Consider the following 27,787-nt stretch of genomic DNA (forward strand, 5'->3'; position numbering starts at 1 on the left):
GCATGACCTGTATAAGTTTATTCCTATTTTTGAACCATTTCATTAACAAAATTATATTGATTATGAAGCTAATAATCACCATCATGGGTAGGAAGCACCTTTCAGGTAGGTCCTCAACCCTTTCTAAAATCCCATCCATACAAAAAACAAGAAAATTCTTAACATCCTGCATCATAGTGTTAGCTGTTGACATTGTATAAAGCAGTTACGTTTGTTACCAATGGAGTAATTCAGGCCGAAATCAACAGGCTGCCAGCGAAAGAGCACGTGGCCAGAGTCAGCTGGCCGCCAGTAAAACAGCACGTGGCCGCGAGAGAAACCTTGGAATTCCGCCTAACCTTACCGGCAGGTAGAAGGTGCTGGTTCCTGGCGGCAGGACTCGTGCCTTGCCGAGCGAAGTAGTGAGGAACTTAGCGAAAGGAGAGTCCACGTGTGCCTGGTCGGGCCGAGAGAAGCCGTTTTTTTCTGGGTCCCGATTCCAATCCCGCTCCGACACCAAACTGTTGGCTTTACGGACGCTGTAACGATACGCGACACACAGTTACTGAAAATAAGGCTAAGTATTTTATATAGAAAATTACTCACACGATACCAAACCCCGAGAAGCCCAGCAGATCTCAGCTAGCGACTGGACCGGAAGCCGAACTCCAGGAAAAGAGAGCGAGACTTCCTGTGCGCTGTCTTTTATGCCTTCCCCCGTAACGCCCCCTAGCCATGCCCAAAAGTGGGCTTGGCTAGTGACGTAGTTCCGCCTACATACGTATACGTCTTTACGTCCAGCCGTATACGTCTTTAGTCCTGCCTAAAGTGGGTGTGGTTAGCGGTGTGGTAAACCGCCCTTTTATTACCTCATCTGTATGCGCCTCTAGTAAGTCACATGTTTCATGGCGGCATAGACTTCCTCCTACATACAGGGAAAGAAGGAAATGTTGGTCTCAGTAGTTCTTGTGTCCCAAAGCTTTGACTCCAGCCTTTAGGGGTAAGGGTCTAGCCAAAGAAACACACCTTGAGCAGAGTCAAAGCAACGCACTTTGGCCCTACAACCAGAACCAAAGAAATGTACCCTGACCCTGAAACCAGTGCCAAAGAAACACACTTTTTCCCTGGAATCAGAGTCAATGAAAGAAATACACCTTGGCACTAAAACTAGAGCCAAATGGCTAAAAAGGACCAGAGAAAGAAACACACTTTGGCTCTGAAACCAGAGCCAAATCTGACCCTAAACCGGTGCAGAAAACTAACCAAACCCTGAGCGGGAGTTCTAGCCATCCTAAGCTCAGGGATTGAAATCTGACCAATCCCCTAAAACTCTCTATATAAACCCTGTGTCTGTTCAGCTTGAGGCTGTTCGTGCTGCCTGGCTGTCCTCTGCCATTCTGGCAGAAGGCAGCTACTCTCCTGGATTCTTCCCTCCCAATAAATCTCTTGAATGAGGTTTGGGTGAGACCTTTTTCTGCAACACTTTTTGCTGGGGTAAACTTTCCCCTGGCGAATTGAAGTTGCTACACTCTTCCTGGGGAATGCAGATGAAGTATAACAACTTCCCTAGGAAGCCCTCTCCTGCAGGGACAGAGCTGATACACTATGGAAGCCTTTCCCTAAAGAAAGGCTGTGAGCTGCTATGCTTACTGTGATCTGTGGTATTTTTTGGCTCCCAAGTGCCAGAATACCTTTCCATCCAAGTGGTAACACTTAGTATTCACTGGCTGCCGAGTGCCATAATCCATCCCCACTCATCCCCATCGGATCCATCAAAATGCTTACACATCCACCATCTAACCACAGCCTCAACAATACCAAGTCAAAATATTCCAGCTGAGACCTTTTCCAAATCTATGGTATCTGATACCACCAGGAGAAATGACTTCTTTTAAAGCTACTTGGTTTTAGTAATTATTACACAGGAATAGAGAACTAAAATAAATGTATTCTTAGATGTTTAGCTATTGAAAAAGTTATCATTTACATTTTGAAAATCAAATTTTATTTGTTTCTATAATGATCCTGCCCCTGTTTTTCAGTTCATGTGTCAGACAGTTCATATACCCATACCTGATACTTCCAAGCAGCTTTTCATTCACCAGTTTTGAGTTTTCTTTTTTCCTTTTTTATTTAAAATAGAAACAAGATTGTTTTGCATGTCAATTGCAATTCCCTCTCCCTCCCCTCCTGCCCTGCCCCTCTCCTGCCCTATCCCATCCCATTTCTGCTCCCCAGGGAGGGTGAGACCTTCCTTGGGGGATCTTCAAAGTCTGTCATATCATTTGGAGGAGCACCTAGACCCTACTCCATGTGTCTAGGCTGAGAAAGTGTCCCTCTATATGGACTGGGCTCCCAAAGTCCATTCCTGTACTAGGGATAAATACTAATCTACTACTAGAGGCCCATAGGTTTCCCAGGCCTCCTAACTGACACCCACATTCATGGGGTCTGGGTTGGTCCTATGCTGGTTTCCCAGCTATCAGTCTGGGGTCCATGAGTTCCCTCTTGTTCAGGTTGGTTGTTTCTGTGTGTTTCACCAGCCTGGTCTTGACCCCTTTGCTCATCACTCCTTCCTTTCTACAATTGGATTCCAGGAGTTCCACGTCTGTGTCTGCTTCCTTTATCCTTCAGCTACTGGATGAAGGCTATAGGATGGCATTTAAAGTACTCATCAATCTCATTATTGGGAAAGGGCATTTAAGGTAACTTCTCCACTATTGCTTGGATTATTAGCTGGGGTCATTCTTATAGATATCTGGACATTTCCCTAGTGCCAGATTTCTCTTTAAACCTATAATGGCTCCCTCTATTATGGTATCTCTTTTCTTGCTCTGCTCTATTCTTCCCCCAATTCAATCTTTTGCTCCCTCATGTTCTCCTCTCCCCTCCTCTTCTCCCCTTTGTCTTTCTCCTAATTCTCTCTCTCTCCCTCCATACTCCCAGTTTTCTCAGAAGATCTTGTCCATTTCCTCTTTTCCAGGGGATCATGTACATCTTTCTTAGGGTCCTCGTTGCTTAGTAGCTTCTCTGGCGACGTGGATTGTAGGCTGGTAATCTTGTGCTCTTACTAAAATCCATGTCTGAGTGAGTACATACCATGTTTGCATTTTTGTTCCTGGGTTACCTAACTCATGATGGTTTCTTCTAGTTCCATCCATTTGCCTGTGAGTTTCAAGATTCCATTGTTTTTCTCCACTGAGTAGTGTTCCACTGTGTAAATGTACCACACATTCTTTATCCATTCTTCAGTTGAGGGGCATCTAGGTCCTTCAAGGTCTGGTGATTACAAGTAATGCTACTATGGACATAGTTGAACAGATATCATTGTGGTATGAATGTGCATCTTTTGGGTATATGCCTCGGAGTGGAATTGCTGGATCTTGTGGTAGGTTGATTCCCATTTTCTTGAGGATATACCATACTGATTTCCAAAGTGGCTGTACGAGTTTGAATTCCTAGCAGCAGTGGAGGAGTGTTCCCCTTTCTCCACATCCTCTCCAGCATAAACTGTCATTGGTGTTTTTGATTCTAGCTATTCTGACAGGAGCAAGATGGTATCTCAGAGTTGTTTTGATTTGCATTTCCCTAATGGCTAAGGATATTGAACACTTTCTTAAGTGTCCTTCAGTCATTTTAGATTCCTCTATTGAGAATTCTCTATTAAGTTCTGTATCCCACATTTAATTGGATTATTCAGTGTTTTGGTGACTCGCTTCTTGAGTTCTTTGTATATTTTGGAAATCAGCTATCTGTCAGATGTGGGGTTGGTGAAGATCTTTTTTCCATTCTGTGGGCTGCCATTTGTCTTGTTGACTGTGTTCTTTGCCTTAGAGTTCCGTTTATTAATTGTTGATCTCAGTGTCTGTGCTACTAGTGGTATGTTCAGGAAGCAATCTCCTGTACCAATTCGTTCAAGAGTACTTCCCAATTTCTCTTCTAAGTGGTTCAATGTGGCTAGATTTATGTTGAGGTCTTTGATCCATTTGGACTTATGTTTGGTGCATAATGATAGATAGGAATGTATCTGCAGTCTTCTACATGCCAGTATCCAGTTATGCCAGCACCACTTGTTGAAGATGCTTTCTTTTTTCCATTGTATAATTTTAGCTTCTTTGTAAAAAAATCAGATGCTCATAGGTGTGTGGGTTAATATCAGAGTTTTCAGTTTGATTACATTCATTTATCTGTCTACTTTTTGTGGCAATACAATGCTGTTTTCAGGACTATAGTTCTGTAATAGAGCTTGAAAACAGGGATTGTGATGCCTCTGGAAGTTCTTTAATTGTACAGTGTTGTTTTGGTAGTACTGGGTCTTTTGTTTTTGCATATAAAGTTGACTATTATTCTTTCAAGGTCTGTGAAGAACTGTGCCAGTATTTTGATGGGGATTATATTCAATCTGTAGATTGAATGGCAAGATAGCCATTTTTACTATGTTGATCCTAACTACCCAAGAGCATGGAAGATCTTTTCATTTTCTGGTATCTTCTTTAATTTCTTTCTTTAAAGACTCAAAGTTCTTACTATACAGGTCTTTCACTTGTTTGGTTAGCATTAATCCAAGATATTTTATGTTGTTTGTGGCAATTGTAAATGGTGATGGTTCTCTGATTTCATTCTCAGACCATTTATCATCTGTATGCAGTAGGGCTACTGATTTTTTGAGTTAATCTTGTATCCTGCTACTTTTCTGAAGGTGTTTATCAGCTGTAGGAGTTCCATGTTAGAGCTTTTCAGGTCATTTATGTAAACTATCATATCACCTGCAAGTAGTGAAAGTTTGACTTCTTCCTTTCCAATTTGTATCCCCTTGGTCTCCTATTTTTGTTTTATTGCTCCAGCTAGAACTTCAAGTACAATATTGAAGACATATGCAGAGAGTGGGCAGCGTTGTCTTTTTTCTGATTTTAGAGGAATTACATTGAGTTTCTCTCCACTTAGTTTGATGTTGGCTGTTGTTTTACTGTATATTCCTTTTATTATATTTAGGTATGTTCCTGTTATCCCAGATCTCTCTACAACCTTTATCATGAAGGGGTGTTGGATTTTCTCAAAGACTTTCTCAGCATCTAGTGAGAGGATCATATGGTTTTTCTTTTTCATTTTGTTTATATGGTGAATTACATTGATAGATTTTTGTGTGTCGAACCATTCCTGCATCCTTGGGATGAAGTCTACTACATCATGATGGATGATTTCTCTGAAGTGTTCTTTGATTTGATTTGCCAGTATTTCATTGAGTATCTTTGCATCAATGTTCATGAGGGATATTGGTCTAAAGTTCTCTTTCTTAGTTGTGTCTTTGTGTGGCTTGGGTATCAAGGTTATTGAAGTCTAGTAAAAAGAGTTTGTCAATGACCCTTCTGTTTCTGTTATGTGGAGCAATTTGAGGAGTATTGGTGTTAGCTCTTCTTTGAGTTTCTGGTAGAATTTTACATTGAAACTATCTGACCTTGGAATTTTTTTGGTTGGGAGAGTTTTGATTACTCCTTCTATTTCATTAGGGGTTATTGGTCTGTTTAAATTGCTTATCTGTTCTTGATTTAACTTTGGTAAGTGATATCTATCCAGAAAGTTGTTCACTTCCTTTATATTTTCGAATTTTGTCAAGTACATTCGTTTCAAAGTATGACCTGAAGATTCTCTGGATTTTCTCAGTGTTCATTTTTATGGCCCCCTTTTCGTTTCTGATTTTGTTAATTTGCATGTTCTTTCTCTGCCTTTTGGTTAGTTTGGATAAAGGTTTGTCTATCTTGTTGATTTTCTCAAAGAACCAAGTTTGGTTACTTTGATTCTTTGTATTGTTTTCTGTGTTTCTACTCTATTGTTTTCAGCCCTCAGTTTGATTATTTCCTGGCATCTACTCCTCCAGGTGAGTTTGCTTCTTTTATTCTAGAACTTTCAGTTGTACTGTTAATTCTATAACATGACTTTTCTCAAGTTTCTTCATGCAGGCAATTAGTGCTATGAACTTTCCTCATAGTACTGCCTTCAAAGTGTCCTATAAATTTGGGGATGTTGTGTCTTCATTTTCATTGAATTCTAGGAAGTCTTTCGTTTCTTTAATTATTTCTTCCTTGACCCTGGAATGGTGCAATTGTGCATTATTCAATTTCCATGAGTTTGTAGGGTTTCTGCAATTTGTGTTTTTGTTGAATTATAATGTGAAAGAATGGTGTTATGATAAGCTACAGGAGATTATTCCAATTTTCTTGTGTCTGTTGAGGTTTTCTATGTTGCTGAGTACGTGGTCAATTTTTGAGAAGGTTCCATGTGGTGCTGAGAAGAAGGCATATTCTTTTGTGTTTGGATGGAATGTTCTATAGATGTCTGTTAAACCCAATTGGATCATAACTTCTGTTATTTCTTTTGTTTCTTTGTTAAGTTTCTTTCCGGTGGTCCGGTGGTCCTGTCTAGTGGTGAGAGTGGGGTTTTGAAGTCTCCCACCACGTAACTGTGTGAAGTCTTATGTGTGATTTGAGTTTTAGTAATGTTTCTTTTTTGAAAGTGGGCACCTTTGTATTTGGAGAATAGATGTTCAGAATTGAGACTTCATTCTGATGAATTTTTCCTGTGATGAATATGAAACCTTTTTCATCTGTTTTGATTGATTTTAATTTGAAATCTAATTTATTTGTTACCAGGATAGCTACACCAGCTTGTTTCTTGCGTTCATTTAATTGGAAAATCTTTTTCTACCCTTTACTCTGAGGTAATATCTGTCTTTGAAGTTGAAGTGTGTTTCCTGTATGTAGCAGAAGGATGCATTCTGTAGCCTGTGTCTTTTTATAGGCGATTTAAGACCATTGACATTGGGTGTGAATTCTTGTTTGTTTTGGATTTGTTGTTGCTGGTGGTAGTGTATGTGGGTTTACCCTGCTTTTCTTTTTGGCTTTTGGTAAAATGGGATTATCTATTGCCTATGTTTTTGTGAGTGTAGTTAAATTCTTTAGGTTGTAGTTTTCCTTCCATTATTTCTGTAGGACTGTATTAGTGAATATGTATTGTTTAAATCTGGTTTTGTCATAGAATATCTTGTTTTCTCCATTTATAGTGATTGAAAGCTTTGCTGGGTAGTAGTCTGGGCTAGCATTCTTGTTAAGGGGACTTTTTTTTGTAGTCTACTCTATTTGGTGCTCTGTAAACTTCTTGTACTTTCATTGGCATATCTTTCTTTATGTTAGGATAGTTTTCTTCTATGATTTTGTTGGATATGTTTTCTGTATGTTTGAGGTGGGTTTTTTCACCTTCTTTTTATTCTTAGCTTTGGTCTTTTCACAGTGTCTCATATTTCCTGGATATTTTGTGTTAGGGATTTGTTGGACTTCAGATTTTCTTTGGTCAATGAGTCTATTTTTCCTAGTGTATCTTCAACATCTGAGATTCTGTCTTCCATCTCTTATATTCTGTTGGTTATGCTTGCATATGTAGTTCCCGATTGTTTACCCAGCTTTTCTGTTTCCAGCATTCCCTTAATTTGTATTTTCATTATGGTCTCTATTTCAGCTTACAGGTCTTGAACTGTTTGAATTGTTTCCTTCATTTGTTGGATTGTTTTTTCTTGGCTTTTCTTGCTTTCTTTAAGAGATTTGTTGATTTCATGCATTTTTTGGTTTGTTTTTTCTTCCATTTCTTTAAGGGATTTTCTCATTCTGTTTGAGGGCTTTTATCAATTTCATGAAATTGTTTTTAAGGTCATTCTCTTCTGCTTCATCTCTGATGAGGTGTTGAGATCTTGCTTGTGTAGAGTCCCTAGACTCTGGTGGCATCATACTGGGTTTTTTGTTGTTGTTGTTGTTCTTTTTTAATGTTTTTTATATTGTCTTCTTCCATCCCTTCTTCCAATGGATGTAGGTGGGGTCTTTTCCTCTCCTGGTGGGTACAGGTCCAAAGTTCTCTGCTGGTGGATGTAAGCAGGTCCAATACTTGGATGTGTCTCATGATGGGTGCAAGTGTGTCTGAGACATACCCTTTCCTGGTGAGTGGAGGTGGGACTAATACTGTGATGTTATTAGACTGCAGATTGCTTAGATCTCCAGGGGCGATTCCACCTGCTGTCCCCAGCAAAAAGCAAAAAGCAAAAGGCAAAACAAAACAAAAAACAAAAACACAAAAACTTCCTGAGATTTTTACATGAGAACATGAGGAACAATATGGTCAAAATGGGGAAGTACAGAGAGGGAGAGCAAGTAAAGGGATATCTTGATTGAGGGAGTCATTATGGGGCTAGTGAGAATCCTGGCACTATGAAAATTCCCAGGAATCCACAAGGATGTTTCCACCTAAGACCCTAAGCATTAGTGGAGAGGGCGCTTGACCTGGCCTTCCCCTGTAATCAGATTGATGACTACCTGAATTATCATCATAGAAACTTCATCCAGCAGCTGATAGAAACATACGCAGACATCCACAGCTTAGAGCTGGGCTGAGAGCTCTCAGAGTCCAGTGGAAGAGAGGGAGGAGTGACAGTATGAATAAAGTTGTCAAGACCAGTTTGGACATACCTACAGCAACAGCTGACCTGAGCAAGTAGGAGCTCACTGACTCCAGACTGACAGCAGCAGAACTTGCACAGGACCAAACTAGGCCTTCTGAATGTGGATGACAGAAGTTTGGCTTGGGAAGTCAGTGTGGCCACTGGCAGTGGGACCAGGATTTATCCCTAGTGCTTGAACTGACTTTTGGGAACCCATTCTCTTGGAGGGATACTTTGCTCAGCCTAGATATGTGGGGGCTTTGATCCTGCCTCAAAGTGATGTGCCAGACTTTGTTGACTCCCCATGGGAAACCTTACCCTCTCTGAGGAATTGACTGGGCATGGGTGGTGGGAAGGTGGGGAGAGGAAGAGGAGGGGAGGGAGTGGGAACTGGGATTGGTATGTGAAATGAGAAGAAAATGTTTAAAAAAGGAACCTCACAACTAAAACTCTTATAATGCTGGCATGCCTCCCTGACGTCCACTAGCTAAATTTTGCAGTTTGGGTATGGGGAAATAGTTGAATAATTTTTTTTTGCATTTGGTGAAAATGAGTGGGAGAGTTGAAAAACGAAAATGCCAAACCCACTGATAAGAAGTTCAGTTCTCATAAAATTAGTGATAATGGAGGTGGTGGTGGGAGTGCTCAACCTTGCTAACAGCTGGAAGTGATCTCAAATAAACCTGAATTGTCTGTGTGAAATTATGTTGAACTGTGAAGGAAAGGAAGAAAATTAAAACATATATGCAATGTTATGGACATGACACCAAAGATTCTATCCAAAATGTAAATTACAGTTTGGGATTTTTTTCTAATTATCTTTTCACTCTGGACTCAGTAGATCTATTAGTCCATTCTGTTTTAATTAGCTCCAGTACTGGGTGAAAGTTTGGCTAATATTTTATCAAATAAACACTCTCCTGGATTCCTGTATGGAGAACTTACTTGAGATAATGACCCAATAATGAGAGGAACTGATGTACAAAGGGAGCGGACAGATTTCAACCTTGAGGTGTCAAACAGCAATGAGTGTCTAGTTCCTCCTGTGGGGAAAGGAAGAGATTAGCTTTCAGGGGTTAGTGTGAAAATGACACAAGTCCTGTATTTTAATTGCCTTCCTGCCCATTCTCCTAATGATATCTCTACTTAGTACAGCCTGCCTTTTTGTATTCTACTCCTTATTCTCCCTTCTAACTGTATGGATTGTTTGGCTTGCTATTAGTTTTCAGAAACATATTACATACAAAAAGTTATGGAAACATTTGTGATAAATGGTATTTATTTTACATATGCATCTTGATAGCAAGACACCTTAATGTTTAGGTGATTTCAATAGAATACATTGGGCTGCACAAACAGTTTCTTACGTCATGTGTAAGTAATTAGAAATTCGTTTCTCAGATTTCAACATTTATATTCTTATTTTCCATTTCTTTTAAAAATCACCTAAAGTTGTGTGTGTGTGTGTGTATGTGTATGGGTGTCCCTGTGTGTGTGTGTGTGTGTGTGTGTGTGTGTGTGTGTATGGGTGTCCCTGTGTGTGTGTGCGTGTGTGTGTGTGTGTGTCCGTGTGTGTGTACAGGTGTTCCTGTGTGTGTGTGCAAACACCACATATGTGAGGAGGCATGAAGAGTTGTTGGACCCTCTGGAGTTATGGTTGCAGGTGGTTGCGATCCACCTGACATGGGTACTGGGAAGCAGACTCTGGTCTGTGGAAAGGCAGTACAGGATCTTAGACGCCAGGCCGTATCTCAGCCCCTGCTTTCAGTGTATTATCTAATTGTATTGGCTAGCAATTAAGAATAGTGTTCAATGCCAGTGATGATTAAAGCACCCTTGGCTTTCTCTTCATTTCAGTCTCTAATCTTTCTCCATTAAGCATAACATCATTTCTTTATTTGAAGCTGACATTATATAAAATTTATCATCTTAAGGAAGCAGTAAATTTTAAACATCCTGGTGAAGTATTTACAATTTCTATCTTTTGGTTATTGTCTATTTAGAAGCGAAGTAAAGTAGTTGATAATTGATATGACTCACTGTTTTTTGCTTCACACTTTAACATTTTGAATTTAAAAATCTTTAGGCATATGGACTACAGACTAGGTGGCTATACTTACACTACCTGACTGATGAGGCTGTCTGGGCAGGGCTGTGTTGTGGAAGACCACAGTCTGCAGCTATCCACCTTAGAATATGTACACAGGTAAAGAAGCAAGAGGAGTGTGCCTTAGGTCATGCAGAAACAGATTGGCTGGAGAGAACAAAAAATAAAGAGAAAACATCATATGATAGAAGACAGAATTAAAAAAATAAAGTGAAAAGATAACGATAACACATATTGCTATTTGTTCTTTTATTTCACCTGGTGCCAGCGACATGACTAACAATTGAGAGCCATGTTTATCCTGAAGTAGATACTTACCTACTTCATTTATCTACTAGGTTTATCAGAATATGAGTTCTTTTGCTATACCTCTGAGATTTGAAGTGATTTTTACTCCAAACCTTGAAAAAATGCATGGAATTATACAAATTAGCCTCAATATTCCTCTTTAGGATATGTATGGAGGTTGAATCTCCCCCAAATTATGATTTTGCCCAAGATGGTTTATCTAAGCTTTTTGTACTGATGTTGTTTAGTGTCTGAAACCCAAAGATTCTCTACTGTTTCAGTATTCTACATAAATTTCATTAATAATTTTACATTTTGATTATGAGGCTAAAATTATTGAATAGATTGAAGCATTATTGAAGTATTACTGAATCAATTTAATGTTTAACAGTCTAAATCCCAATGAGGTAATAATTTTGCTGAAACTGTTTCTAAGAATATGTTTGGAAATCTTAGTCTTTGTAGCAAAGAAATTTGCTCATTTTGTCAAACATGCATGATGCTGATGCCCAGGTGTAAAATTAATTGTTTAAAAATGCTAAGCCTATTAAACAAGGTTGATTAACTTCAAATGATAATGGATTTTTAAAAATGATGCAAGATTGGCTGGCAAGTCACATATATAAAGGGCCATTTCTTCCTTGAGTAGAAATGATTTGCTTTACCAGGAGTTATGTTATATAATTTTCTAAGAAAACAGTTCCACATAATTTTGAAAGTAGACTTCCACAAGCTAAAAGGATATTAGTATGAAGATCCAGAAAGCAGATTTTAAAACTCAAAGAAGGAAACAATGGAAAGATCTTATGAAAATCAGTTACAAAATTTGATTTAACTTAGTTTTTTATATTAAATTTTGTGGAGCAGAAATATTTGAACAATGTGAAGTAAAATCAATGCCACTTTAAACGACTGCAGAGCAGGTAAGTGAGGGGTGACTATGGCTATGGCATGCTTGGGGAGGCAGTTTAGAACTTTCTGTACGCCTTCTGTAGGCACACGGAGTAAGGAAGTCTCTCAAATATGTGCCCAACTCTTCAAAACACAAATTAAACAAACAAACCACTTGAGTATGGAAATCATTCAGCAGATGGAACAAACTGAGAGTTAGACTTTGCTGTGTGATCTGAGCTGCACTAGGCACTAGCAGACTAGAAACCCAATGGAGTTACTTGTGCTAAGTGATTTGGCACCAAGCTGAACTTAGGAACTGATCAGTTTTCTTAAGACACAGGCAGTTGCAGGCATCCTGAACCTGCTAAGGGGCCATTCTCTCTGAGCAGAGTGGCTTTGAAATGGCCTGCTATTTTTAGTTCTGTTCTTTTAATTCTGCTTTCCCTAATCTCTTTCCATGAAGCCAAATTCCTTTGCTGAACCCCTAGGAATACTTTCTTATCTACCATATGGTGAGGGTTTGCCTGGTTCTAGAATTGAATATAGAACTGTGAAGCTAAATTTGCTGTAATTTTGCCTTTTGATGTTAGTATACATAGAATAAAGAGCCAAACTGTTTGTTGTTAGTGAACTTGGATTTCAGTTCAGACATTTGTCTAACTGTGGGAAGGCAAATCATCTGCCTAATTGTAAAAACTAAGACCATGGTGGTGATGTGTGCCTTATTGGGTTTGAGACATGGAGTCTAATGATACAAAAATTAATGGGTCGAAAGGGCTCCCCTGACATGAGGAATGCCAAGCGCTTAAGATTCTGTGGACATGATGAAATAGTCAGAGATGTAACCATTGATTGAATTCCCTTTATATCCATGGGTGTCAGGCTTCTAGGAACTTGGCTTATTGTATCAGTCCTTCTGAAAGTGACAAGGCTTATTATCTTCTCAATACTATGTTCTTAGAGCAACCTGGGATGATCTCAGACTCTGCACAGAGTACACTGAAAATATGGATTACTGGAAATGACTACTTCCAAGTATTACTTGTATAAAAAGGTGCTCAGAAAGACATACATATGGGTGTAATAGTCAACAAGGGCGTGAAGGCGAAAGATGCATGGAACGCAGGAAGTAGTGTTGAGATGGAGCAGTACCACTGAGCCCATGATGTGAAGGAGATCAACCCTTCTTTTCCACGGTGTTTGAGTTCCAGGTTCTAGACCACTGACAGAAATATTTAGAAAGAGAAGGCTCTTTGCATATCGGAAAAGGCTGGTGTGAAGCCTATGATGGAACCAGGAGTAGTCCAACTATTCTACAGGACATGCCAGGTTTTGATTAGAGGCTTGGAACTATCACCAGTGGCTTTGTATTTGGAAGAGGATAAAGGGAAGTGAGAGCTCAGCACCCTGTCTACAGTGGGTGTATTTGCAAGTGACTTCCTTATTTGCAAAAGGGATATGACACAGACCACAGCTGCTGCAGAGGTTCCAGCAGAGAAAGACCCCACTTCTCCCTGACTGGGCTGGCTCTCTACTGAAGCCGCAGTGCCTGCTGTTGAACTCTTTTAGTGCTAAGTGCTTTCATCCACCGCTCCACGTGGACATTGTCTTTTCTGTCTCACTGTGCTGTGGACTTTCTGTGCCTAGAGACACTTTCTGTTTATCTCTGCATTTCCTCATTTACCTCGTGTACCTTCTTTTACCCAGACTTCAGATCGCTAGTGTTATCAGCTGTGATTCTAAGATGGTATGTGGGAAGCTGGTACACATTGTGTCCTCATTCAGTTTTGGAGTCAGTGTTTATCGGATGCTTTCTCCCTGTACGGCCTTGTACGAGGGGCTCTAGAGGAATAGTAAAATTATGAAGCAAAACCAAGCCCACTTCTGCTTTATTTCTTCTAGCACAGAGAGTCTGTAATATGAAAACAGGCAGAAGGTAAGACAGGATAAGCATGTGGAAGCCAGAAGGCTCAGACTGGATGTATCTAGTAGAGTACTCAGCTCTCAGCAGCCAGAACTTTCTTCTAGTTTCCTGGGGAACACACTTGATATAAGGCAGATCGATCAGAGTTTGACTTTTGAGACTTAAGTCTGATGTATCAACTAAAGTTCTGAAGATTGAGTGCCTGGTATTCTTCACAATGGATTCCATACAAAAGTTAGGTAACAAAATGCATTTCATTACAAGAATAATGAAAATCTGCACCACCAGAGCATGGATGAAGTCTCTTTAGCCATGATCTACAAATTTGTCCCTTTATTTTCCATTGATGACTTGAATACTCCCTGGGTATGAGTAGGCATTTTCTGATGTATAGTACCTTGTTGTGCCCAAATTCTGAACCCCCAAATTACCAAGAGACCCATTCTGATGCAAAAGCAAAGAGTCTTTTATTATTTAATGAGTTAGCTGTCTTAACTTGGTTCCCAGCACAGTGGTTGGCATGAGAAGGACCCGAAGGAGACAAAAAGCAGGGAATTTATTGGTGTGAGCAAGGGGAGTGTCTAGGGGTGTGAAACAGTCTCAGGACTGGTGTTCTTCCAGGCTTGGATGACCTGTCCGAGTTGATTGGTTAACTGGTTGTTAAAGCCTATAGGCCCTCAGAGGGTGGTTGCTATGCTTTGCACCACTGTTACCATAAAGCACTGCAAAGCATGTCTAGATCCTAGCAGCTGACTTCTGATTGGTTCCTTGCCACGTGGAGGGTATCTGATCTCCTAGTGCCTAGGGCAGGTCTGGCAAGGTCAGAAGGCTGGAAACTAAGCAACCTCTGCTGAACAAAAATGACCCTCATAGGTTCAAGTATTTGAATGCTTAATCACCAGGCAGTGACACTATTTGAAAGGATTAGAAGGATTAGGAGGTATGGCCTTGTGGGAAGAAGTATGCCACTGGGGGAGGGTTTTGAGGTTTCAAAAGCCCATGCTAGACCTGGTTTCTCTCTCTCTCTCTCTCTCTCTCTCTCTCTCTCTCTCTCTCTCTCTCTCTCTCTCTCTCTCTCTCTCTCTCTCTCTCTCTCTCTCTCTCTCTCTCTCTCTCTGCTTGTGTATCAGGTTGTAGCTCTCAACCACTTCTGAAGCACCATGTCTGCCATGCCTGCTGCCATGCTCCCTCCCTGGCATGACGATGATGATGGACTAAACCTCTGAAACTGTAAGCAATTAAATACTTTATTTTATAAGAATTGCTTTGGTAAAGGTGTCTCTTTACAGCAATAGAATAGGGGTACGACACTGGTAAAAGTAAATGTCAGAAAGAAGATATTAACTTTCACTTGCTTTCCCTAGTACAGAAACTTGACATTTTTGCAAACAAGTTAGATGGCAATTTTCCTTATAAACATTTTGTGAAGGGGTTTGGAGAGTTATGCTTGAATTATATGGACCTGATAAATCATGTCTACTTCTGTTTTTGTGTGTGTGTTTGCTTTTACAGAAACCAGGAATTTTTTTCTAATTATATGCTGTATTTGCCAGGCTTTAGCACTGGAAAACACTCACTTGTGCAGCTTCCTAGGCTGTACTTTCTGTCTATGAGACACTCCAGTTCTAAGGCAAAGTTCTGTAGCTGCTAAAATCAAGTGACAACACTTACATGATTTTATTTCTATTGCTTCTTCCATAACTGAAAATTTTTCAGCTAGACCTTTTTAGTTAAATTAAGATGTTGGTACTAGAGTAATTTCCATGGAGACAGTATACTCTCCTGTGATTACCAGCAACATTACCCATTGGCAACCTTAAAGTCTATTTTGTTATATTTTCTAACTGCTATAAGGCATCTGCTCACCTAAAACATTATTTCGGTTAGAAATTTGATTTGAGATGATAACGTCTTTTAATCAGGCAAATAATCATCTTCTTTTTCTTATTAAGCTTTGGGGAAGAAAATCAATAAAGGAAACTCACTGGAAAATTCAGTTTAAATCCTTTTAAGAGATGGCGTTGGGGAGACTTAAAATGTGGTTCCCATGTGATTAGAACTCTTGTTCACTGAGTCCTTGATAGGAAACAATGCTAGTATTCTCCTCCCCTTTGGGGGAGGGGAAGGAGTTGAGGCATCATTACAATGGGAGGACACTCTTGTCAATTTGTATGCCTCTGGGTGTGATTGGCCTCATTGACTTTTGCTTCAGTATTATGAAATAAAAACACTGAGTTGGTGAAGATGATTTCTATATTTTTTTCAGCAGTCAGGGACATTTTCTACTTATGCACTGTATTATGCTACCAGTGTCAACCTTATAGGAAGAGCTGTGATGCTGAGCAACACGTTTCAACACAGGTGAAAACACAGCCATTTGACTGGAAGGAATTAGTTCTGCATTTTTGTCCAGGCATCTGATGCCTCAATTTAACGAAATCTTTAAATCTTGTATCTCCTGGAAATTTTAATTCCCTTCAGTCACTCTTACATGACTACAGGATGCAGCTGAAGACAATTTCTGATGCTCCCTGGTCCAGCGGACCTAAGTGAACTCATCTCTATGTTGCATGTTTCCTAGGTTTACAGACTAGACTACTCACCTTAGTCATTTCTTAGCTTGCTGTGTATTAGGACAATCCCCAGTAAACATGTCTTCAGATTACAGAAATGCCTTCAGAACCCAGTTAGCCAGAAAACAGAACAAAGGGACAGCAGCAGCAGCAGTAAGTAAAACACACGTTTAAGGACCTCATGTGCTTCTATTCATTTCACTTTTTCACTAATGAGTAATGGGGCTCAGGAATTGTTTTAGGTGCTGTAGATATGCCAACATCAGAAACCCCTTCTCAGGAACTTCCTTCTTGGAAAGGGTCAAGGACAGAGGACTTGAAGGTAGCAACAACTCAGAACATTAAAGTTTAGAAACAAGAATGAAGGCATGGGGGTGTCTGTTGGGGGCACTGCAATTGTATCAGGTAGTCAGAGCAGGTATAAGGACGGTTTGAAGCACATATTCCAGTGGAAAAGTAGGAATCCTTGTGGATATCTGAGGTGGGAGTGAGAAGTCAGTACAAATTCAGAAGCAGGAGCAAGTCTTGAGTACTCAAGAACTGAACACAGTGCCTGTAGCAAGGGCAGTGAATGGGAAGAGAGAGCAGGATCTCAAGTGCAAGTATGACCAAGGCCTCACTCAGAAGCACTTTGGCATCCACACACAGGGTTCTGGACAGAGGAGCAACAAGATGTGGGGCACATTATATAGTGATCTTCTAGCTTATTATTGGACAAGGAAGGAACAAGAATGCCATTCATTTGAAGGCTATAGTGGTAATGAAGGTTAGAGCAGGAAGTAATCCTCAGGGTGCCTGGCTGCCTGTGTTAAGTGGTTAAAAGTGGTTTGACACTAAGTTTATTTTGTGAGTGAAAGACAATACTGTCAGATTGGATGGGCACTGTGATAAAAATGAACCTTTGTGAAGGTCAGTTTTTTTTTCAGTGTGGTAGCATCCTTCTTCATGTCACTATGTTTTTATGATAAATAAGGATACACATGCAAACATTTGAGACATTGCAGAAGAAAGAGCAGAAAGGATGTAAGAGCCAGAAGACAGGAACATGAATACAGAATGCTGTCTCCAGGGCACTACACAGTCATTGTATCCATGATTTCACATCAGCTACAGTTGCTAGCGCTGAACCATCAGAAGACTGGACTGTCAAGAGTCAATCAAGGATCTGGAGGGCCTCTTGGATTCTAGGAGAGGAACAACTATTCCCTTCAATTTTGTATAAGCAGTGAGTCTACCAGGCTCACATGCATAGTTCTAACCCCATGGTCACACAGATGGCCTTGGTTGAAATCAGGGGGGTCACAAAACAAAAAGTCATGGATGTTGGAAGGAGACCTGTGTTAGCGAATAACAGTGGCAGATGAGAGATAAGAGAGGGAAGGTGTGAGTAAACAGAATACACCATGTACATGGATGAAATTTCCAAGGAACAAATTTAATAAGGAAACTACTGTCTAAGTCAGAGTTTCTGTTGCTGTGATGAAACAGCATGGCCAAAAAGCAAGTTGGGGAGGAAAAGGTTTATTTGGCTTACACTTGGACATTGCTGTTCATCATTGACGGAAGTCAAGGCAGGAACTCAAACAGGGCAGGATACCAGTGGCAGGATTTGATGTAGAGGCCGTGGAGGGGATTGCATTTTGACATGCTTCTCCTGGTCCACTCAGCCCACCTTCTTATAGAATCCAGGACCAGCAGCCCAGGGATGGCACCACCCACCATGAGCTGGACCCTCCCTCTATGATTACTAAATGAGAAAAATACCTTACAGCTGGATCTCATGGAGGCATTTCCTCAGCACAGGTTTCTGTGTCAAGTTGACATTCATAATCAGTAAGTACAACAAAGACAAAAACAGTTTCTTCATCAATGCATTGTTTTTTGATTTCCATAATATTTTGACACTTCAAAACAGACAGAGATACTCTTGAATTTCATCAGATCATATATATATCTTTTGCCTTGTAAAGTAGTAAGAGAACTTCAATTACCTGGAATCCTACTCTTTTTTATTATTAAATTCCCCAAACTGCAGGATATTCAACATGGGGGCTGGAGGGCACATAGGAGAAAGATGAGGGCTGAAGATACGAAGAATGGATGCTAAGATAGGATTCTGATCAAGGCAACAACTTTATTTCATCCCATAGGGATTTTTGAGGAGTCACTTTTATACTGTATGAGTACAATTATTGAAGATGACAGACTTGGATATCAATATAATTAATGACATCTTCTTGATATTAAAGGCTTTTAAGATGTATTTTTATCTTTTAATTATGTACATGTGTCTGTTTTTCTATGTATGGACATCTACAAGTAACAGCAGGTACCTGTGGAGGCGAGAAGATGGAACTATTAGAGCTGGAGTTAAAGGAGGCCATGAGCTTCCTGACTGATGTGGGTTCTGGGAGTTAAACCTGCATCCTCTGGAAGAGCAGTATGTGGTCTTCATATATTGGTCTTTCCAGCCCTATATAATTATACTTTAATTTTACATGTACAATAATCTCAAAGGTAGTATAAGATGTATTGATATGTTCCAGAGACAAGAGTTCACTTTGTGACAATCTTGATCATTTTTTACATCCAAACATACTCAATGTTTCAAATGTATAAGGTTTGGTAGTCTAAGAGATAGAGTCAACAGGTTACACAATCTTCACCTTCATATCTCTTGGTGTGACAGTGCTTCATGTTACCTGTGCACTACGGGCAAGCCACCAATGGACCATTTATCTCACTTATTGGAGGGACAATGAAGATGCTACCAGTCTCAGAGCCTGGGCTGGTATTCTCTCCAGAATCCCATCTATTTCTGCTGGAGTGGACTGATCTGAATGACACTTTATAATTTTATGATGCAGCACAATAAATTGGTGACTATGGCCATGAGAAATAGAAACATCCCATCTGCATTATGTAACATTTTTATTTTACGCTACAACACCCCCAGGATGCTGTAGTGGCCCTGCCAACTGCAAAGAACAGCTCTTGATCAGTTTTTCTCCTTTCTGTTTTAAGTCAGTAAAGTCTGGGGAAACTCTCTCCATTAATGCTTTCTCTTTGGTTCATCAGAGTTTTATCAACTTTACTTTGTGTTTTCAAGCCACGGATACTGGCATCCTACTTGGCTTCCATTTTAAAATTGATATCACTTAATAGGCTGTTCTTGTTTCACTTCTGATTCTGGGATGAACACCCTGGCCAACAGCAACCAGGGATGAAAAGGTTTATTAGATGTACAGTTTCAGGAACATCACTGCTGGGAAGTGGCTGAGGCAGGAGCTTAAGACATTATCTCCACAATCATGAGCAGAGGGAAAAGAATTCACCCACATTGCCTGATTGCTGCTTTGGGTACCTTCTTAATTCTTACACAGTTTAAGGCCTAACCTAAGGAATGGTGCTACTCAGACTCAAAAAAGTATACTGATAGTATTTCAACTTGAAACATAAAGTATATGTATGTTAAATTTCAACATAAGAATAATAGATTGGTTCATTCATTCACTTATCGATTAATTTATGTTTTGCAAACATCTATCGGATATCCTAGTAGTAAATGTTCCATGATTCAAAGATAGTAACAGACACTATTGCGAAGGGCAAACTGGATGGTAACTTTGGAAAAGAGAGCAAGTTATTATACCTGTCTGCGTAATGTTTGCACCTTCCTGCTTTTCAGGTCTGTTCTCCCTCTCAGTCTGTGCTTTTAGGCATCTTCTTTTTGTCTTTGGCCTTTACATAGCTCCTAGACCCAAGCATTCGTGATGGTTCATCTAACCTCTACCCCAACAACTAATTACTAATTGTTTCTTGAGTTTTGGTTTAAAGTCCACCTCATCAGTGAGTCCCTTATGACCTCTCATTTCTAGTTGTGAGCTTGTGGTCCTTTCAGCTTCATCCCATTTGTTACCACTTATTCAGTACCTGCTTTGTCCATTTCATTCCATATTCTCTCTGATCTGAGCATTACCGTTGTCTGCACTGACCTACCTCATTGTTCTCCGTCAGGGCATGTGCAGTGCTTTGTGATGTGAGAAACTGGCTAAGTTGTAGACTTCCATTTTTACCATGTCCGGTTATGGAGGGCTGTGAGAGACATTCTGCAGAGCTGGATGGCGGGAGGCTGAAGTCACTTGGAGCTCAGCGCAAACCCAGGCTGCTGATCTAACCTGCCTCTTTGGGGTGGAGTGGAATTTGGGGCCTGTGGAATGGACCGTACCTCTGTGAATCTGGGTCCTGCCTTTTTCGTTACTCTATATTCACCAAGGTCAGAGGCAACCACGGGCTTCACTCTACCTGTGGATCCCCACATCTTCCTTGCTCTTTCCTGCTTTTCTACCATGTGGCCTTCTAGCTCAGCCTCAGTTGGGACAAGAGCAGATACATCTATCTGCTTCCCTGGTTAAACTTTTATTGAGACAGAAACAATTTCCTTTTCCTTTGAGCTTATATAAAGAGCAATTTCACTGTTACCTCATTCTCTACATTGCTTCTTCCATTAAGAGAAGCATAGCATGCTACAAATTATAAAACTGAGATGAGAAGAGGCTCCCTCATATTTTCCCCTGCTCCATAGTTAATTAGCTGTGGTTATAGTCCCTCCCTATAAAATGAAGATGTTTATGATAGTACCTAATATAACTGTTATGAAGATTGAAGGAAATATTGCATGCATAGATCAATGCCTGGGACACATAAACAGCACACATAAATATGATAAATAAAATCATAAGACATACAATGAATTGTTAAGTTTTTGGAAGTACAGACATTTTTCTCTATTATTAGGCAATGTACTCCAGCGCCTTCAAGAATGCCTACTGTTTGCCACAAAATTTAGGGGTTCACTTGTGGTGGCCAGCCCCCCTATGGGTCTCATTAATATGAGAATTTAAGAATAGACTCAAATGGATTTGAGCACACTTTTATTAGAGTTTAATAGCACAAGTATCCCTCTGATCTGGGGAATCCCGGAATAGGAGAATATAAGTGGAAGGTTCTGTAGAATTGATGCTATGCAAGTTTGTGTGGCTGTGTCCTCTTTAAGGCTGATGTCTGCATTGTAAGGGAACCAGACTTTTAATAAAAAATGCAAGTCTTATAACATAAGAATTTACTCAATAAGCACAAATATATTCTTAATATTCATTACAATTTCCTATTAAAGGGATGCTTCCACGATCGTAATATAGTGTTTCTTTTAATTAAAAGCAATTTGTTTCAAGGGTCACTCTTGGAATCTCTTATTGCATTTTTTCTTTGAAATTTTAAAAGCTTTTCAAAGTTTTTCCTGAGTCTATTTTCTAGTTATGAAACGCTATATGTTCTTTCCTAAATTTGTGAAAATTAATGACTCAGTCAACTCTTGTTTTGCATCCTATATTCATCCAAAGACTCTTTATAATACTAAATAAGCATCCTAAATAAATTAACTTTGAGGCACCTTTTAAATTTTTTGTAATTGAGTTTAAAATGACCATCTGTAACTAAAAAAATCCACGATAAATAGTCTAGCTTCAATTCCAGGGCTCTTGTGTAGGCTAAAATGTCAGGTAAATAAATGAAATTACTTGACTACAGTAAGTCATACAAAATACTTTTTCATTAACCTTTAAAAATTGCCAGTAGTTTTACACCATGTCATGCATAGGCCAGGTTTTCAATTTGTAGTTTAGGACTGTCTTTAAATTTTTTCTATACTCACTAGCAAAAGGTGCTCCTTCACAGTTCTGGAGGGAAAGGGCTGATTTATCAGTTGTTCAGGGTCAGTACATAATTTCTGTGTTCTTGGTGTTGTGAAATATTTCTAACCACACAAGGTCTAATGAGAAATATTGTCATCTTCAGTGGTGAAATTACTTGCCTTCAATTTTTGAATATCTATGTAGAGCAACTCTATCTTATACCCTCAGAATGACTAATTGCACCTCCGGTCCTCAATCTGAGTGCTCCTCTAGCCTCTGGACACTGTGGCATCAGTGAATGTGTGCTTAGGAAAGGAAATCTGACCTAGATGATTGCCTAAAGCAAAGAGGATTGTGAAGTGAACCTGCTTAAATAAAGCAATTATGCATGATGTTGAGTTACCTAACAACTTGAATTATATACAGCCTTTCTTCCCTCTTCCAACATAGCTAATTAAGTGTACTTGCTTGAAGTCATTATTAGAACTTACATTTATCTTCTGCAGTTTCTCAGTTCTATTCATTAGAAACTAAAGGAGACATATTTATCTTAGTTTCATCCTCAAGTGGAACATTTTTCTTCATTTTGTCACTAATTTGAGGAAGAGAAATGGGACTGAGGAATAAAGGCCAATGAGCAGTGTTCATTGTATTTTAAAATACAAGCGTCATTTATCTGTTCTTCATGCACTCGTGTGTGTGTGTGTGTTTTGTATTATGTGTAGTATATGTGTGCTGCATGCACATATTATGTGCCAGTGTATGTACCCATGCACAAACCTGGGGCTGGCCAGAACAGGTTTTCAAGTGTCTTCCTCTATCACTATCTGGGTTATTATTGCCTTGAGATAGGTCTGTCACAAAACAGAAGCTTGCTGTTTTGGCTAGGCTGCCTGGCCAGCAAGCTCTGGAGAGCTACCTATCTTTGTTCCACAGTGATGTGGGTATAGGCAGCCATAAGTGGCATTTAATATGGGTGCTGAAGATTTGAATTAAGGTCCTCATGCTTGTACAGTGAACTCTCTTGTTTAGGAAGCCATCTTCCAAGCACTTATATATTTGTATAAAATAAACTTCCAAGGGACAAGACAGAATTTCCCACTGACCACCTTTCATTAAGTCTCTGTCTTCTAACGAATTATGAATGGTAGCTATTTCCCTTGTGGTGAAGTTGTCTCTTGAGCTTAAATTGAAACACTATCTTAGCTCAGATTCTCAATTTAGATCCTGTGAAGGGGTATGCTATCCAAGTGATGATTTGCACTGATAATCAAGGGAAACTCAAACAGACAAGGCGGAGCTGGGACAGAAGGAGGAAGAAACTAAGAAATTCCAAGAAAAGCATGCTAGTGGCCTCACCTTGATCCTTTGGTATAAGTCAAGATGTTAAGGGAGTCTCAGAGTCATTAAAAACCACAGCAAGAGAATTAGACTAGTCCAGGTCTGCCCGAGATGGCTGTCCTCCTCCAGTGTTGCTCAGAGGCATCTCTACTGGAAGCACCCTAAATTTGATGGTGAAAGTGCACAGAAATGATTCAGTAAAGATATGAGGGGATGCAGTGGAGCACTGATCTTGTCTGTCTCAGGTATGACAACCTGGTATTGAGAGCTTGTTTGGAGGTTCTAGCAGGGGACTGCAGTTACTCCTATACCCTTGACCTGATACCACCGGTCCTCCTCTATTCGGAGAAGGTCGTCCTCTTCAATTGAGCACACAGCTTCAGGAGGGACATACATGGAGCAGTGAGAGAGGAAGGGGACACCCGCCTAGTCAGCCAGATCAGTGGAATCAACCCTAGCGATCAATGGTGTGACAGATGTCGCAGCCAGATAGTCCTCACATCCACACCCTGGTATTGATGTGTGACACTGGACAAACTCTCTTGCCAGTTCATGAACGAGTAGACAATTTCCACTGGAACATTCATGTGTATTTCTGGTGTGGCCTTATGTGGTTCTGATTTCATTTGCTACATGTGGGGCTGGCAGTCTCTTCCTGCCTTCCCATTGTGAGGCAAGTCAGTTCTAAAGCCAGCCCTGTCTATAAGCTTCTGCTATGTACAGTGAGCTCACTCCTTTGCATCAAGACACCGCAGGAAGAGAAGTATCTTCCTTGGGAAGGAATCCCTCCAGACCCAGTGATTTCATCATTCAACCACCAGGCATGAGGGCCTGGCAGAAGTTGTGGCTTAAAGGACCTACAGGACATTATAGTGCAGTCTGGTGGACATGACTGGCTCTGCCCTGAGCTTGAGCTCCTGTGTCCTTACCCAAGGTGCAGCTTCATAACCTGAGCTCCCAGGTTCTTATGGGCATTTTACACTCTCTCACAGGCAAAGAGAGAACAGGATTCACTGAAGGAGTCACAGCTGGCTCAGGGAAGCTCCTTTCTGGTTATTGGTATCTTTGTGGTGGTTGGGGCTCATATTTGAGCCAACATTTAAATATCTTTTTTTCTCTATCGTCCACTGGTTTATTTGTTCAAATGTGCAATAAATAGGCTATTTACAAATAAGCAGATCTCCAGTGATATATATCAAAAAATGGCAAATCTATCAACTGTTCAAAATCTAAATGAAAACAAATTATTAAGGCACATTTTATCTGTGAGTTTAAAACAAACATTCTGGTATAATAACAGATTCATTTCACTTTTGTCCCCGAAGCACATAAGCACCCAAATCGTCAAAGAACACTTAATATTTAGTAAGATGGAAATGTAACAATTAAGATGAGGAAAATGTGTTTTCAAAAGCAAATCTTTGGAGATTATTTTACTGCAAATAAAACATTCTAACCACACTCATGGCACACATATATACTAGTAACTGACAAGTACTCAAAATGGAAGCGATCTAAACAATGGGTATTAAATAAATTCAATATCTTAACCACCACTTCTGCCCAGGATGGCACTTGATCTCCTTAGAGAGAAAGCATCTTTTCTGAATTATCAGGACAAAGCCATTGCCTGACAGAATATTATGAGATTACTAAATATCAAATACTATAGTGGTGGGACTTTCCACTTCATGCCCTGGCAACAAATTCTGAGGATGTAATGACTTTATAGCAGCATCAATACGATAAAAACCATCCCTGGGTCTATAATGTTCTTACACAGGCTTGGGATGTATTGCAGTAACTACAGACCTTTCTCTAGCACAATGATGCCCAATTTTGGCATGTAAACAAGAAACTTGCAAGTGTCATGCTTGACTAATTGTACACTTTGTATCACAACAGCCATCACTGTACAATTTAGTAGACGGGTGAGTTTATTCCTTGACATTTGATAACCCATGCCACCATGTGTTATTCTCTCAATGTGCTTGTCAGCTGTAAAGAATTGCCTATCCAGATGATAGGCAGTAAGCCTGTAAATTGATTTCCTGTTTGTGTTTTGTTTCAGCTGCTAGAAACTTGAAAAGATTGTTGTTCAGCTTTAGAAAATTTCATACATGTACATAATGAATTATAGTCATTTTCAATTCTTTTTACCAACTCTTGTCTCTCCCACCCCCAAATTTACACCCTTCTCCTTCTCAACAAATTCTCCTCAGACTTTTGATTTTACAGTCGACCCACTGTGTTTAATCATGTTTCTTGTAAGAGCATGAGTGAGAGGATATATATTGGAACATAAACTTCAATGGTGAATACACCATTGAAGAAAATTTCTGACTTACAGAAGCCATTAACTTTCAACAGTCCCTCAAAGACAACTAGGGCCTCATAAATCAGTTTCTCCTTCCACCACAAAATACTTGCAGATCTTTTACAGGTAACCAGAGCTGCAGTGAGCTTACGAGTGTAGTGTTATGTCATGTCCAGAGGACACCTTCTCATTGCACATCTCTCCATCCTTCAACTCTTCCATTCTTTCCATCCACTCTTGCACTGTGCTCCATGAGCCTTGGGGGCGTCATATAGATGACTCTTTTAGAGGCCAGCACTATACCCTTCCTTAACCCAGACAAGTTATGAGTGTTTATTCAATATGAAGATTCTCTGAAGAAGGCTGAAAGCAACAATAATCTATGAGTGTAAATACAAGTATTGAGAGGGTACTTTGACATGAACATTTAACAAAATAGTATCTACTAGAGATTTTTTATTGCAGCTTAGTGATATGTTTTAGACAAAGCTGAATACTGCCACCCTTTAATGCAGTGACTAAAGTATCCAGAGTTTTGTGAGTTTTTTTTTCAAGATAGGGTTTCTCTGTGTAGCATCCCTGGCCTGGTTGTCCCGGGACTCACAGAGATCTACCTGCCTCTTCCTCCTAAGTGCTGGGATTGAATTTTGTGTTTCTGATAGAAGCCACATGGCCTTGTCTGTTCTCTGCCATAGTGTGGGATATTCTCTTATACTGCAGTGCTCTCCTCTTGTCTCTTAAGAAACCATCTCATGCATAGGTAATTAGGCCATGCTAGATCACATTCTAGATAGAGAGTCTGCTTCTATAAACATCCCATCTCTTATCGAAGTTCAGCTTAATTTAATATTATGTCCCTTTCAAGAAAAAATATATGTAACATGCAAAGCTGTACTTTAAATAATTATAATTCACTGATCAATTTCTCCAAATAAAGTGATACTTAATTATCTTTATTTATTCCAACATGTAGAAGGGAGATAAGATTCCCCAAGGTCATTGGTAAAGTTCCACAAAGTATAGGTGGTTGCTGCCATAGGGGATTTTTTTAAATTAAAGAAAAATCAAGTTGATTGTGGGTGGGTGTGTTAATATATATGCATGCAAATGGGGATCAGAAGACAATTGTAGGAGTCACTTGTTTCTTCCAACATTTGGGTTCTAGGGACAGAACTCAGGTCACTGAGCTTGGTGTCATGTGTCTTTACCCACTGAGCCATCTTGCTGACCCAGGGTTTTTAACTTTCCTAGATAAATAGTGGGATTGCTATATCCTCAACTATTTCTGACATTCAGATTATCTTTCTTTTACTGTTTGCTTGGTAAAAAAAAAACTTCCCTAGTATAACATTTGTTTCTTCATGGCATACCAGTCCATGAACAAATCTGAGCCATGATGATGGAGGAGACTAATCCTGTACCAAGGCATCGAACTTCTGACTGTAACTGTTTCCACTCCCATACGCGACTCTTTTCCAGGAGTACATTTATGACCAGTTCTGCTGCCTATGATGAGACACACATTTTCCGGGGGAAAAGAAGAACATTTAGAAAGCATCCACTGCATACCACTCAAAGGTGTGTGAAGCCAGAGTTGAAACTCCTTCAGCTCTGGACGGGATGCTCACCCCCATGCAATGTCCTTGTTTTTTATTTGCTCCCCAAGAAGCACAGAATCTGCTGGAGCTCATTCAGACCTCTGAGAATCTCCCAGGAAGACAAAGACAGTTAGGGCAGTACAGAGCTCTCAGGCAATGCCACCTCTGATCCCAACATCCCAAATAGAGTTTGTGAAAGAACATTGTCAATATTCTCTCCAAAGACATTTGAGGGGCTCAGGCATCAAAGCAAGGGCTGCTCGAGAAAAACCGCTCATAGGTGGCAGCCATCTTGCCTTTAGTCTTTATTCATAGATTCCCATCTTATAGAACCCTGAGGTGTTTTTTAGTTTCTTAGATGGCACATCTGTCTGTCTATCTGTCTGTCTGCCTGTCATCTATTATTCTTTGAAAATTTCATATATATATATATGTTTTGATCAATTTCATCTCCCCTCCATTTCCAATTCCTCTTCATCCTCCATCCTGCACAATTTCCTCTCAATTTCAGGCACTCCTTTTCAAAGCCCATTGAGCCCACTTAGTGTTGCTTTTATATGCATGGGCATTTGGCCATCTACTAGAGCATGGGTA

Source organism: Mesocricetus auratus, unplaced genomic scaffold, assembly GCF_017639785.1.
Source record: "Mesocricetus auratus isolate SY011 unplaced genomic scaffold, BCM_Maur_2.0 Super-Scaffold_100006, whole genome shotgun sequence".
Taxonomy (NCBI): Eukaryota; Metazoa; Chordata; class Mammalia; order Rodentia; family Cricetidae; genus Mesocricetus; species Mesocricetus auratus.